Source organism: Vipera ursinii (genome assembly GCF_947247035.1).
Source record: "Vipera ursinii genome assembly, chromosome: 13".
Lineage (NCBI taxonomy): Eukaryota > Metazoa > Chordata > Lepidosauria > Squamata > Viperidae > Vipera > Vipera ursinii.
Window position 1 is genome coordinate 3,102,970 of NC_139526.1, and position 12,312 is coordinate 3,115,281.

The 12,312-nt window shown below is 46.5% G+C and overlaps 1 protein-coding gene across 2 annotated transcripts in view; it reads right to left on the bottom strand.

Annotated features, from left to right (window-relative positions):
* Positions 1 to 12,312, bottom strand: part of LOC310646327 (hexosaminidase D-like) — a 49,258-nt gene that overhangs the window by 36,484 nt on the left and 462 nt on the right. The window contains exon 1 of one of the 2 annotated variants that reach the window (XM_083372699.1): positions 11,758 to 11,955. The exons of the other annotated variant lie outside the window; for it this stretch is intronic. The gene's annotated coding sequence lies outside the window, so the exon portion shown is untranslated. Of the gene's footprint in view, positions 1 to 11,757; positions 11,956 to 12,312 lie in introns of those variants that run through there. 2 annotated transcript variants of the gene reach the window in all.

Below are 12,312 nucleotides of genomic sequence, written 5' to 3' on the forward strand. Positions count from 1 at the left end.
TATTGAAAATGTTATTTGGAAAAACCCCAACCCTAATCCCAACCCTAAGCCCGACTCTACCTTACCCCAACCCCATAAAAACTAATAAAATCTATTAAAAAGAAAAGAAAAGAAAAGAAAAGAAAAGAAAAGAAAAGAAAAGAAAAGAAAAGAAAAGAAAAGAAAAGAAAAGAAAAGGCACCATCTCGAAGAGTGACCTACTGGATCTGATCCCTATTGGAGACCTGAGGATCGTGGGGGAGCTGCCCCAGCACTTCTCTCCCTCTCCCTCCCTCTCTCTCCCTCTCTCTCTTTCTCTCTCTCTCTCTCTCTCATTTTCTGTCTTCATTATTTTTACAAATAAATCAAGGCAGCAAACATATCCAATACACCTTCCTCCTTCCCCCCCCCCAACAATAATCCTGGGAGTTGGGTTGAGAGTGTGACTCACCCAAGGTCATCCAGCCAGCTTTCATAGCTTAGATGGGACTAGAACTCCCAGTCTCCCTGTTTCTAGCCTGCTGCCTTAACCGCTAAACCAAACTGGTTCTCATAACTATAGAAATGCTGCCATTCCTGGGCTCTGAAATGTGTATTCGGTTGTGATTTTTGTTGGGGGCACCTAAAAGACCAGCAGGCACCTACGTACCTGCACATGCATTTAATATCCTGCCTTTATTATTTTTATATACAACTCAAAGAGGCAAACATAACCAACACCCTTTCCTCCTGCTACTTTCCCCACCACAACAACCCTGTGAGGTAGGTTGGGCCCAAATTCACCCCGCCGGTCTTCATGCCTAAAGCAGGACTAGAACTCACAGTCTCCTGGTTTGAGACATCAAACATCTCATTTAGTATTGCATAAGCTTTGGCAGAAAAGATGCTGCAAAATATTATACGCTGCCATTTTTATGGCAATATAATTAATAAGGGCATTTCCCTGAGGTATTTAAGTCACTGCTGCTACTTTAAACAGGTAGGCAGTAATTAAACTATTTTTCATGAAGTGCTGCTTAGAATTATATCTTCTGGCCCAATCCTTGCCCCTCACAGAGGTGGCTTAAGTCTGTCATTCTGACTTCAGAGCACAAACTAACTTAATCCGCAAGAAAAGGATTCTTAAACTCAAGACACAACCTAGAGCCACACTCTACAAAACACAATTTAGATTGCTAAGAAGGAATCGGAGTTTGCTTTTTCCTGCTTTACAAGCACAGAGCAGTTTCAGCCTCCATTTTCCCCTTCTGAGTGCATTTCAACCCCATCCTAGGTCAACACAGCTTAGCAGTCAAACCACACAACAGAACATAAATCAACAAAGCAAACCCAGCCACCAAATCCATAATATCTGGAACTGCAACAAGAGCCGTGGTGGAAAATCAGAGCTCGCTGCCTCTTGAGATTCGGACTTTGGGCCTGGAGAGACCCTGAGGGGGGGTTGAAACTCCCAGATGCACCTTGCAGAGGGCAAGAGGGGCTCCGATTGATCCGTGCCCGCCATGTTCTTCCTAGCCAGTTGCACCTGAGTGACACCTGGTGTTGAAACAGCTGCCAGTTGCAGCCCGTGCCCTCCTTCTCTGATGATTTCCTGACCTGGGCAACTCTCCCTGTTTTGTCTTCTGAACATTACCAGCAGCAGAGACTTCGTTGCCTCTGAATCCAGGATGTGCCAGAAGTTTCTCTCTGTTTGCTGGATTTATGAACATATCTAGTTAAGCAAAACAGAGGTTGCCTTTATTTTTAGGATTAGTTACATTCTCTCCGTTGTTTATAGTCCACTGTCAGGCTTGGGTGACCTGCCAGTCAGTCAATTTCTATTCCAACCAGTGGATCAATACTCAGCTGATCTCCATTATCCACTACATTCTCCAAGACATTAAATTCTTTCAGATTATAAAAACTTATTTTCCCAAATGGACAAATGGAATGGGATTATATTATAGACATATGATGCTATAATGGAAAATAGCAGTAATATTTCTATAATCACATAATCCCATCGTATTTGTCCATTTGGGGGAAAAAGAATAAAGGAGGAAACTGTTAGAAAAACATGAGCTTAGCCATTCTTCTGGAGGAGAACGCAGCATAAAAATCCTTTTCCTCCAGTCCTGAAACTGAAATGACCCCATGTGAGCAAGAATCTCCTCTGTGCAAAGTGAGGCTAAATCAAATTTAAACCCAGTTAACACTCCAAACACCCAGAAGTGCCAGGTTCAGGTTGTCTCAGTGATATGGGAACAGAGCAGTACCAACCAGTCACGTGGGTGCGGTATGGGGTTAATGGGGCCCTGACTAACAGGATTCACACAAATAAAGGGATAAGGCAAGGGTGTATCCTGGCTGTTATGTACTGAGCTTGTGGTACCACACCACGTGAGCCAACGGCTCCCTTGAAACCTACACAGACCGTCTCCGGCCTTGCAATTGGTCAACCTTGGTGGGAAGCACGGGTTCCATTCTATTGGCTGCTGCTATAGGGTTTGGCTATATATATATATATAGTGGCTGGGCACGGCCCGGGTTAAGCTCTGTCATAACTAATAAAGAATGAGTTGCTCACTGAACAACCGTGTGTCTTCATTCCGGCTCACCAGAGCCCATGACATAACAGTGGTGACGAAGGTGGGATCCTGCTTCACGGTTTGAAAAGAGCTAAAGTCAGCAAGGGGTCAGCAAGACGCGCTGGTGGGAAGAGGTCAGCTAGTAACGGCTAGAAAGCATTCCTTTTTTATTGAAAAGTTTTAAGATACATTTTATCTTTAACAATCCCCCCTCCCCCTCCCCTACCTATCCCTCCCTACCCCTCCCCCCTGCCCCCCCCCGACTTCCCAGAGCTAAGTACAAGGTATAAAAACAGAAAACAATCGTAAACATCCATATGCTAACAACAATAAACTCTTAAATCTATCGCTCTCTAGCTCATATAAGATAACTACAAACAATATTAATATTACATATAAAAAGAAAAAAAAGGGAAAAAAAGAAAGGAAGATTTAGGCTAAGAAAGCATTCCTGAGCCTCTCAAAGCAGGATCCTTGAGCACCGGAATTAAGAAAGATGCCGAAGGTCGGCAAACTCAGAGAGTCCGACATTAAACATCCAGAAGACTGGCCGTCTTACCTCTCGCAGGTGGAAAACTATTTACGCGCAAACCAGATTGCAGAGGAAGGCCTCAAAGCTGCCACGTTGCTGTGCGTTTGTGGACCAGCAACTTTCTATCTAGCTAAAAATCTCTTTGTGCCAACGCCCATCGAAGCCGTATCGTTTGCAGATCTCAAAAGGAAGCTGACCGGACATTTTCAGCCGAAAATGTTGGAGATGGCGTGGCGTTTTAAGTTTGACCAGAGAGTGCGGCTACCTGGAGAGACAGCGTCAGAGTTTATTGCGGGCCTAAGGCAGGCCGCACACCTCTGCAAGTTTTCGAACTTAGAGGAACACCTGAGAGACCGGCTTGTCTGCGGCCTCAGAGATAGAACATTACAACAAAGATTGTTCTCGAGACCCAACCTCACTTTCTCAGAAGCTCAGGACGAGATCATGGCCGACGAAACCACAGGAGGAGCTGTGCAGACCATACAGCCCTCCAAAACCCCGAGGGTTGAAGATTCAGTCCATTCCGAGATCGCCAAACACGCCGGAGAATCGTCAGAAGACGAAGAACCCAAAGTCAACAAGCTCCAAAAACAACTGAGCACGCAAAACCGTAGAAGCCAGCAAAGAGAGAACGATTACAAGACAGTTCTCTTACCTAGATGTAAGGGGTGCGGAGGCAGCATCTTTGCGCCAGTTGCAGATTCCACTCGGCCACATGTAGAGCTTGCGGAAGGACCGGCCACATTGCCGTGGTCTGCAGAGCCTGCCAGAGAGACAGGCCACCCAAGCACCAGTTGGAGGAACCGGCTAGGAGAGGTACTGGGGCCCAGGGTCCACTTAGTGTGGGATTCCTCAGAATCCAGAGAAGAGTTTGCCGCACCGGGGCTCATTGCCCACTCAAGCCCAAACTCAAGCTCACAGTAGAGCTACAAGGAGTTCCTTGTAAAATGGAGTTGGACTCTGGCTCGGCTGTATCAATCATTTTGCAAGACACATTCAACTGTGTTTGCAGGCGCAGCAACAAGTGGGTTAAACTAATGCCCTCTGATATTGTTTTAACTGATTTTCAGAACACTAACGTTAAGGTTAAGGGAGAAGCCTCAGTACTGGTAAAATTTAAAGGGTTTTTGGGGCACCTGGATGTCATAGTAGTAGAGGGCCAAAGAATGAGTCTTATTGGACTTGTTTTGATGCTTTGGGCATTCAAATTACAGGCATTAACCGGACTCAAACAGCAGACCTCATGACTGTTTGCGAGGAATACGCGGATGTTTTTGAGTCAAATCTGGGGACTTATACGGGCCCGCCAATTTCTTTTAAATTAGATCCTCTCGTTGTACCTATCAGAATTAAGCCTAGGAGGGTTCCCTTTGCCCTGAAGCACAAAATTGATTCAGAAATTGATAAGCTCGTAGAACAGGGCGTTTTAGAGCCTGTTGATGGGGGAAACTCCTATCGTCACCCCAGTGAAGTCTAACGGGGAGGTTCGTATCTGCACAGATTATAAATGTACATTGAATAAGGCCCTTAGTCAACATGCTTACCCAGTTCCTGTAGTCAGCCATATTTTGGCTTCATTGCAAGGGGGATGCGGATGGCCTCAGTAGACTGCCACTGCCACTAATGGAGCCTGACCCTGCACCTGCTGCTAAAATATTGTCCATTCAGGATTTACCCGAATTTCCCCTCCACACTGGGGATATTGCTGCTGAAACTGTCACAGATAAAATTCTGAGCAGAGTTTTGTCATGGGTATACACGGGTTGGCTGGAGAAAAGTCCAGGATCAGAATTCCAAAGTTATTTTGTCAGAAGACATGAGTTGTCTGCACACAAGGGCTGCATATTATGGGGCAACAGGGTCATAATTCCCACCTCATTGAGGGATAGAGTCTTACACTCTCTGCATGAAGGCCATCCTGGCATTGTAAGGATGAATGCCTTAGCTAGAAGCTACCTTTGGTGGCCTGGCCTGGATAAGGCTGTAGAGGATCAAGTTCATGGTTGCTATACTTGTCAGCAATCTAGGCCTGAAATGCCTCAGGCCCCAGTTCACAGGTGAGAAGAAACACATACCCTCTGGTCCAGGGTTCACATTGATTATGCTGGGCCTTTTCAGGGACAACTTTTCCTGATAGTTGTAGACAGCCATTCAAAATGGCTGGAAGTCACCCCAGTTCCTAATATTTATTTATTTATTTATTATTGGGATTTATATGCCGTCCTATCTCCCGAAGGACTCAGGGCAGCTAACAACAATAACATACAATAATACAGAAGTTAAAAGAAAATTAAATTAATGGCCCCTGTAGAATAAATTAAAATTAAAATAAGTTAAAAATTAAAGTTAAAAATTAAAAACATAACTAAAATCCCTGTTAGTCCAGGTCAGCCTGGTGGAAAAGGAATGTTTTGAGGCCGCGGCGAAAGGACTGGAGATCTGGGGCCATCCGAAGCTCAGGGGGGAGCTGGTTCCATAGGGCTGGCGCTCCCACAGAGAAGGCCCTCCCCCTGGGGGTCACCAGCCGACATTGTCTAGCTGACGGTACCCTTAGAAGGCCTTCTCTGTGTGAGCGCACTGGGCGATGGGAAGTCGTTCCCAGCAGCAGATGATCCTGCAAGTATCCCGGGCCTAAGCCATGTAGGGCTTTAAAGGTAAGTACCAGCACCTTAAATCTCACCCGGAGGACAACCGGTAACCAATGCAGCTCACACAGGAGGGGTGTAATATGGGAGTATCGGGGTGCTCCCATCACTACCCACGCGGCCGCACTCTGCACCAGCTGAAGCCTCCGGGTGGTCTTTAAGGGCAGCTCCAAGTGCTGAGGAAACTCTTTGCAACACATGGGTTGCCTGACGTTCTGGTTTCTGATAATGGGGCTCAATTTACTGCTGCTGAGTTTCAAGCTTTTCTCAGGGCTAACCTCATCAGACACACTACATCTGCACCATTCCACCCTTCTTCGAACAGGCAAGCCGAACGAATGGTGAGGACTACAAAGGACACACTCAAGCGTATTATAGCAGATGACTGGCATCACAGATTGGCAGATTTTCTGCTCTGCCAGCATACCACTCCCTGCACAGCTACAGGTAAAAGTGCTTCTGAGCTTCGTTGGGGGGAGACATTTAATTACTAAACTGGACAGGTTGCATCCAGACAGAGTGGCAGCAGAAGCCTCCAGGCCAAAAGCCCTGAGGGGGTTGCAAATGGGTGATTTGGTTTGGGCCAGAAACTATGGGCCAGGGAATTTGTGGGTTCCTGGTCAAGTAACCAAGGTGTCAGGACCCCTATCTTATGTAGTGGGGTTGGAGGGGGGTCGACTGGTCAGAAGACATATTGACCAACTCAGGAAGAGGTTTCCTGAACGGTCACTAAGTAAGGACCGTGGCATAAGTCCCTCCAGAGGTTCTCACATGGGCACCCAAATCAGACCACACCAAGACCACCAGGGTTTCCCCTCTTCAGTAGAAATTGATTCCAAGGATGAACCAGGAAGCTTGGAAGTGCAACATCGAACCCCTGACCAGGCGAACCAGCCAAATCTCAGCAATCGCTGCGCCTATTCTGCAGAACAGACTGACTCTGGGGTGGGCCAACCTCGTAAAGCCAGCCAGAGCACGCCACTTCCCTTGGACAACGGAGCACAAGGGGACTTGGGTCTACCCAGCCCGCCGGGTAAGCTGGTAGATCACAAAGTGGGGGGAACCCCAAGGCATTCATCCTGGATACACAAACCTCTGGCATATCTAACTATGTTGTTAAATGAGTGTTGTAAAATGTCTGACAAGAGTACCACTACCTACAGAAATAAGGGGTGATTTGAACTGTCTGGGTACAAGCATTTTCACTGAGAGGTTCTTTAATCTTATTGTAGTCATGTCTGTAAAGTTCGTGTTATAACCACACTGAATGTAAAAGCACCATTAATTATTATTTGTATTTTGTTTTATTTTGTATGTTGGTTATTGGGAGTGATTAATAAGTCTTGACTGTTGTCAAGTTGTTTGGGGGAATTTAGTTTGGTCTTAGGGGGAAGGAGTGTTATGTACTGAGCTTGGGGTACCACACCACATGAGCCAACGGCTCCCTTGAAACCTAGACAGACCATCTCCGGCCTTGCAATTGGTCAACCTTGGCAGGAAGCACGGGTTCCATTCTATTGGCTGCTGCTATAGGGTTTGGCTATATATATATATAGTGGCTGGGCACGGCCCGGGTTAAGCTCTGTCATAAGTAATAAAGAATGAGTTGCTCTCTGAACAACTGTGTGTCTTCATTCCGGCTCACCAGAGCCCACGACATAACACTGGCCCCATTATTATTTAATTTATACATCAATGACTTGCCAGTGTTAATGAAGGATACCATGGTACACATGCCGATGATCCTAAATACTTATTGTAACAGCTTGCTTTATGCTGATGATATGATTTTATTATCATACTCACAAGTAGGATTACGTAGTAGGCTATTAAGAAGATTCAGCTCTTATTGCCAGGATAACTCCCTAATCATTAGCAAATCTAAATCAAAAATAATGGTGTTTGGAAGAAACCATCACAGACATAAGTGGCAATTAGATGGTAAACCAATTGAACAAGTAAACACCTTTGTATATTTGGGTGTAACTTTTTCCAAGACTGGATCTTGGGCCTGCCATCCTCAACGGAGTACATTTAGAGCAAAAGCCCATTTGAATTTACTGCTCAAACTAAAGAACCATAGTTACCCAGGATCCCTAGCCCCATTAATCAAGGTTTATAAGGCTAAGGTTACCACAATGTTCTTGTATGGAGCAGAAATTTGGGGTCTTTACTCAACCACAGTCCTAGAACAAACACAGTCCCAGCATTTGAGATGTATTTTGGGTGTAGATCCAAGAACATCTGCTGCAGCAGTTAGAGATGAATTGGGAATTCATACAATTCATGCATTATCTAAAATTAGAGCTTATAACTACTGGTGCAAAGTTAATGAAATGGAGACTGATAGACTCCCCAAGTTATGCCTACTAGAGCAAATAAAACTACAGTCACAAATCTCCTGGATCACCAAACTAACAAATTTTGTAAGAAGCTGTGGCTTTCCCGTCTCTTGCGTAACAGGAGAACAATCCCAAAAAAGAGTTGCCCAAAAATTAAGGATATAGAAGCACAAACTGATATAGCTATATAGCTTTTCAAGTAGACAGTTATTTAAAATCACAACTCCCAAAACATCTGAGGGAGATATTTACGTGAGCGAAATTTGAACAACTTGACACAATGGTCAGATATGGGAGATTTCATGCTATACCCGATAATGAACGTCTCTGCATTTGTGGAGCGGCAGAGGTAGAGGTCCTGGCTCACATCCTATTTGACTGTTGCCGCTTATAAAAGGGTGAGAGACAGGTATCTTGGTCTATATGCCAAACAAATGACCCATTGGGATCCCCATGTCAAAATAACTTACCTTATGTCCAGCCAGAACTTGAAAATAACATTTAACATAGCACAGTACTTAAACAAAATGATCCGGTTGAGATCTGCATATGTGGGACTGATTGGGGTAGATTGCAAGGGCGACTCCGAAATATAATATTATCATATTTTATCTATATCTTAAATTATTGTACATTATTACAATTTCATTTTAGATTGTATTTTATTACTATTTCATCTTAAATTGTATTTTATTTTAATTCCATTTTAAATTGTATTTTATCAAATTCCATTTTAAATTGTATTTTATCAAATTCCATTTTAAACTGCCTTTATCAAATTTTAGTAACAATTTGTTGCTGGAACTTTGCACTTTGATATGGCCCAAGGGCTAATCAATAAAGACTTATTATTAACCAGTCACGTGCACGAAACAAAACATAGGTTTGCTTTCAAAGTCCCAAATAAAAACCACATTCTGGAACTTCTGCCAAATAATTTCAGATGGTCTGGCAGAAAATTTTTTCAGAATATTTGGATTTGGAACAAAATCTTGGGAGGAATCTGAGAGTGATTTTATGGGGTGAGTAGGACCAGGATGAAGCACTTAAAGCCTTCTTCTTCTCTGCAGTTTTTCTTTCTAGTTTTAGATGTAGTTGTTTTGCTGTTGACTATGCAGTATAGTATTTCTCAGCCTTAGTAACTTGCAATAGCCAGATTTATCTACCACTTCACAGTGCTCTGCAGCCCTCTTTAAGCGGTTTACAGAATCAGCATTTTGCCCCCAACAATCTGGCTCCTCATTTTACTAAGCTTGGAAGGATGGAAGGTTGAGTCAACCTTGAGCCAGTCAGGATCGAACTCCTGGCTGTGGGCAGTGAGTTAGTCCACAGTACCGCATTCTGACCACTGCATCATCATGGCTCTTAACCATGCTGGCTGGGGAATTCTGGGAGTTGAGGTCCACCTGTCTTGAAATTGCCAAGGCTGAGAAACACCAGGCTAGTGTAGACATTCTTGCAGAAACAAAACCTGGCTAGCAGTTTCCATCAATTCCCAGACTCTGCAGTGCATGATTTTTTGCTTTCTTTTGTTGCCAACCAGCTGAATACAAGAAGCAGCACCCCCAGCTTGTTTTTTGAACATGTGGGTTCTCCAGTAATAATCTGAGAAGGACGGAAAAGTTCAACCAGCAGTAGAAGAGGGGGGCTGAGCTGTCAAGCTACCATAAACTTTTAGTTGGATACAGAGGGTGCCCAAGGTAAGGGCACTTTATTTCTGGGGTCAACCAAGGGTGTGTCATTTCTTTTATTAAATGTTGTGATGCTACTCTTTGGTTGTCATGAGCCTGAGAAAATGTAAACTGTATAGGTGCTTTGAGCCAAGACTATCCTTGGTAAGAGGACAATGTTTCCTCTTGTTTACCAAAGGGCTCAAGAGAGCTAGTCTTTTGCATGTATTTCACTAGCCAGGCAAGGTGATCAGGTTTTGCTAATCCTGAATTATGAAAAAAGAGGCATTTCCTGTTTTGCTACAACCTATGAGGAAATGAAAAAAATCACATTCCAAGCAAATGATGACAGCTTAAGCAAAGGGGAAACTTTTGGAACAGCACCAGGGAAACAGCTGGGAGGAATTTGCATAGAATCACAGATTTCGAAGGGACCTCAAAGGTCACGGAGCCCACCCCCTTCTTGGTGCATTTTGGACAGACAGCTATGTCTGAAGACATAGGAAGGGGACCACGGGAGGCAGCCTATCACTGCACCTGCTGAAAGCTGTCTTGTGTCAGGAAACTTTTTCCACTATTTCAACGAAATAGTCCTTTTCCCTGCAATTTCAAATCTGGGGTGGCATGCGGCCCAGCAAAGGGCTTGCTTTTTAATGGAACTGGGGTTAAACTGGTGAAGGGCATTTGCACCCTGTTGATTTAGTCATGCTCCTTCTTTATTGCTTTGGCGGAGACAGCAAAGCCTAAAGACACCCTAAGACCTTCCGCCCTGGGTCCCCTAAGTGTGGCCGAGGTCTACTAAACCGAGGACAAACAAGCTACACAATGGCTTTGCACCATGAACAGGCAGCCCTTGACTTGCAACCATTCATTTAGTGACTGTTCAAAGTTACAACAGCACTGAATAAAATGACTTATGACCGGTCCTCACAGTGATAAAAGTTACACCCTCCCCGTGGTCACATGATCGAGGCAACTGGCATATATTTTGGGTGGTTGCAGCATCCTGAGGTCACACGCCTGCCATCTGCGAGCTTCGCATCCAATTTCCAACAAGCAAAACCTAACGGGGGAAGCTGGGTTCACTCAGTGACCATGTGATTCACTTAACAACTGCAGCGGTTCAGTTAACAACTGTCAGCCACAACAGCCATGGCAAAAAGGTCCTAAAATTGGATCTGACTCACTTAACAACTTAGCAACAGAAATTCCAGTCCAGGCTGTGGTCATCAGTCAAGCACGACCTGTAAGCCAGTTGCCAGTCTGTGGAGTAGCCAGCCTGTGAAGCAGAGGCCCCGTGAAAGTTGGACTTCAACCTGCTATGGCAACCTGCGATGTGCCTCTCTTAGCCTGTTGTGTGAACCAGGCATGATGTGATTTGTTTATCTGGGTAGACGTGCTACTTAAATAGGTTTTGTAAAGCGAGTTTAGCATGTTTAATGTTGAGCCACATAGAGCATAGAATCACAGAGCTGGAAGGGACCTCAGGTCTTCTAGTCCAACCCCCTGCTCAAGGCAGGAGACCCTATACCATCCCAATAGAAAAGGATGCCCAGTCTATTTTTGAAAACCTCCAGAGATGGAGCACCTGCTATATACTCTGTACGTGAACCACCATAAAGCAAAACGTCTGTTGAATCAGCCCCAAATGCAGCAGAAATTACCCCAGTTGGCGGCAGCGTGTTCATATCTGCCCAGTGACCCTCCTCCAGGCCCAGATTTGCAGCCCCAAGAGCCAGTGGCGCCCTCTCCGTGCATCACCAACGCTGGCCAGAAGCAGCCAACGGCAGGTGCACAAATTGTGGCCCACCTTGCTGTGCAAAGCTCAGCCCTCGGCAGAGAAGAGACTTTCCCTCGGGCAGCATTTCTGCTCGGCCAAGAGGAAAAGGGGGAGAAATGGGGAAGAAAGCAGAGCCGGATCGGAGGCGGCACTCCCGGCTGGTTATACCACAAGCGTATTAACCGCGTTCCCACCACCCTACCCCAGAATGGCTAAGCCCGGCTTGGGAGCTGGTGGTTCACCTGGGTACGAGTCATCAGCTCTCGGGTTAACCGGTCCGGCAGGTGGGTGACGGGGATCCTGGGAGGGGGAAAGCCGCGGCTCCTGAGCCAAGCGCGATCGCGCCCTGGCGCATCTTCAGACGTTGGAACCGCTCAGCAAGACCAACCCCCTCCGGCCAGCGAAGGAAGCCTCGGGTGGATCCGCAGGGGCGGCCCTTTCGGCGCACGCGGCCCCAACGGCCCCACCCCAAGAAGCCGGCCCCGACCCGGCCAGGCCGGGGGGAGCAGGCTCAGACGGCCCCCGGCGCTCCCCAGGTTGCGCAGGGCGGGCGCTCCGGACGCCCAAGGGAGCCGGGAGGGGGCCGCCCCTCGGGACTCTCAAGCGACCGCGGGCACCTCCCGAAAGGATCCGCCCTTCTGGCGCCCACCTGCCCGCCTGCTCACCTGCGGCCGGCCGCGGAGCTGCAACGCCGCGCGAAGAGCAGCCCGGCCGGCCAGCGCCGGGCAGGACCGCCAGCAGGGAGCCCGGGGGCGCCTAGCGCAACGCAGAGCGGCAGGTCCAGAAAGAGGCCCCGC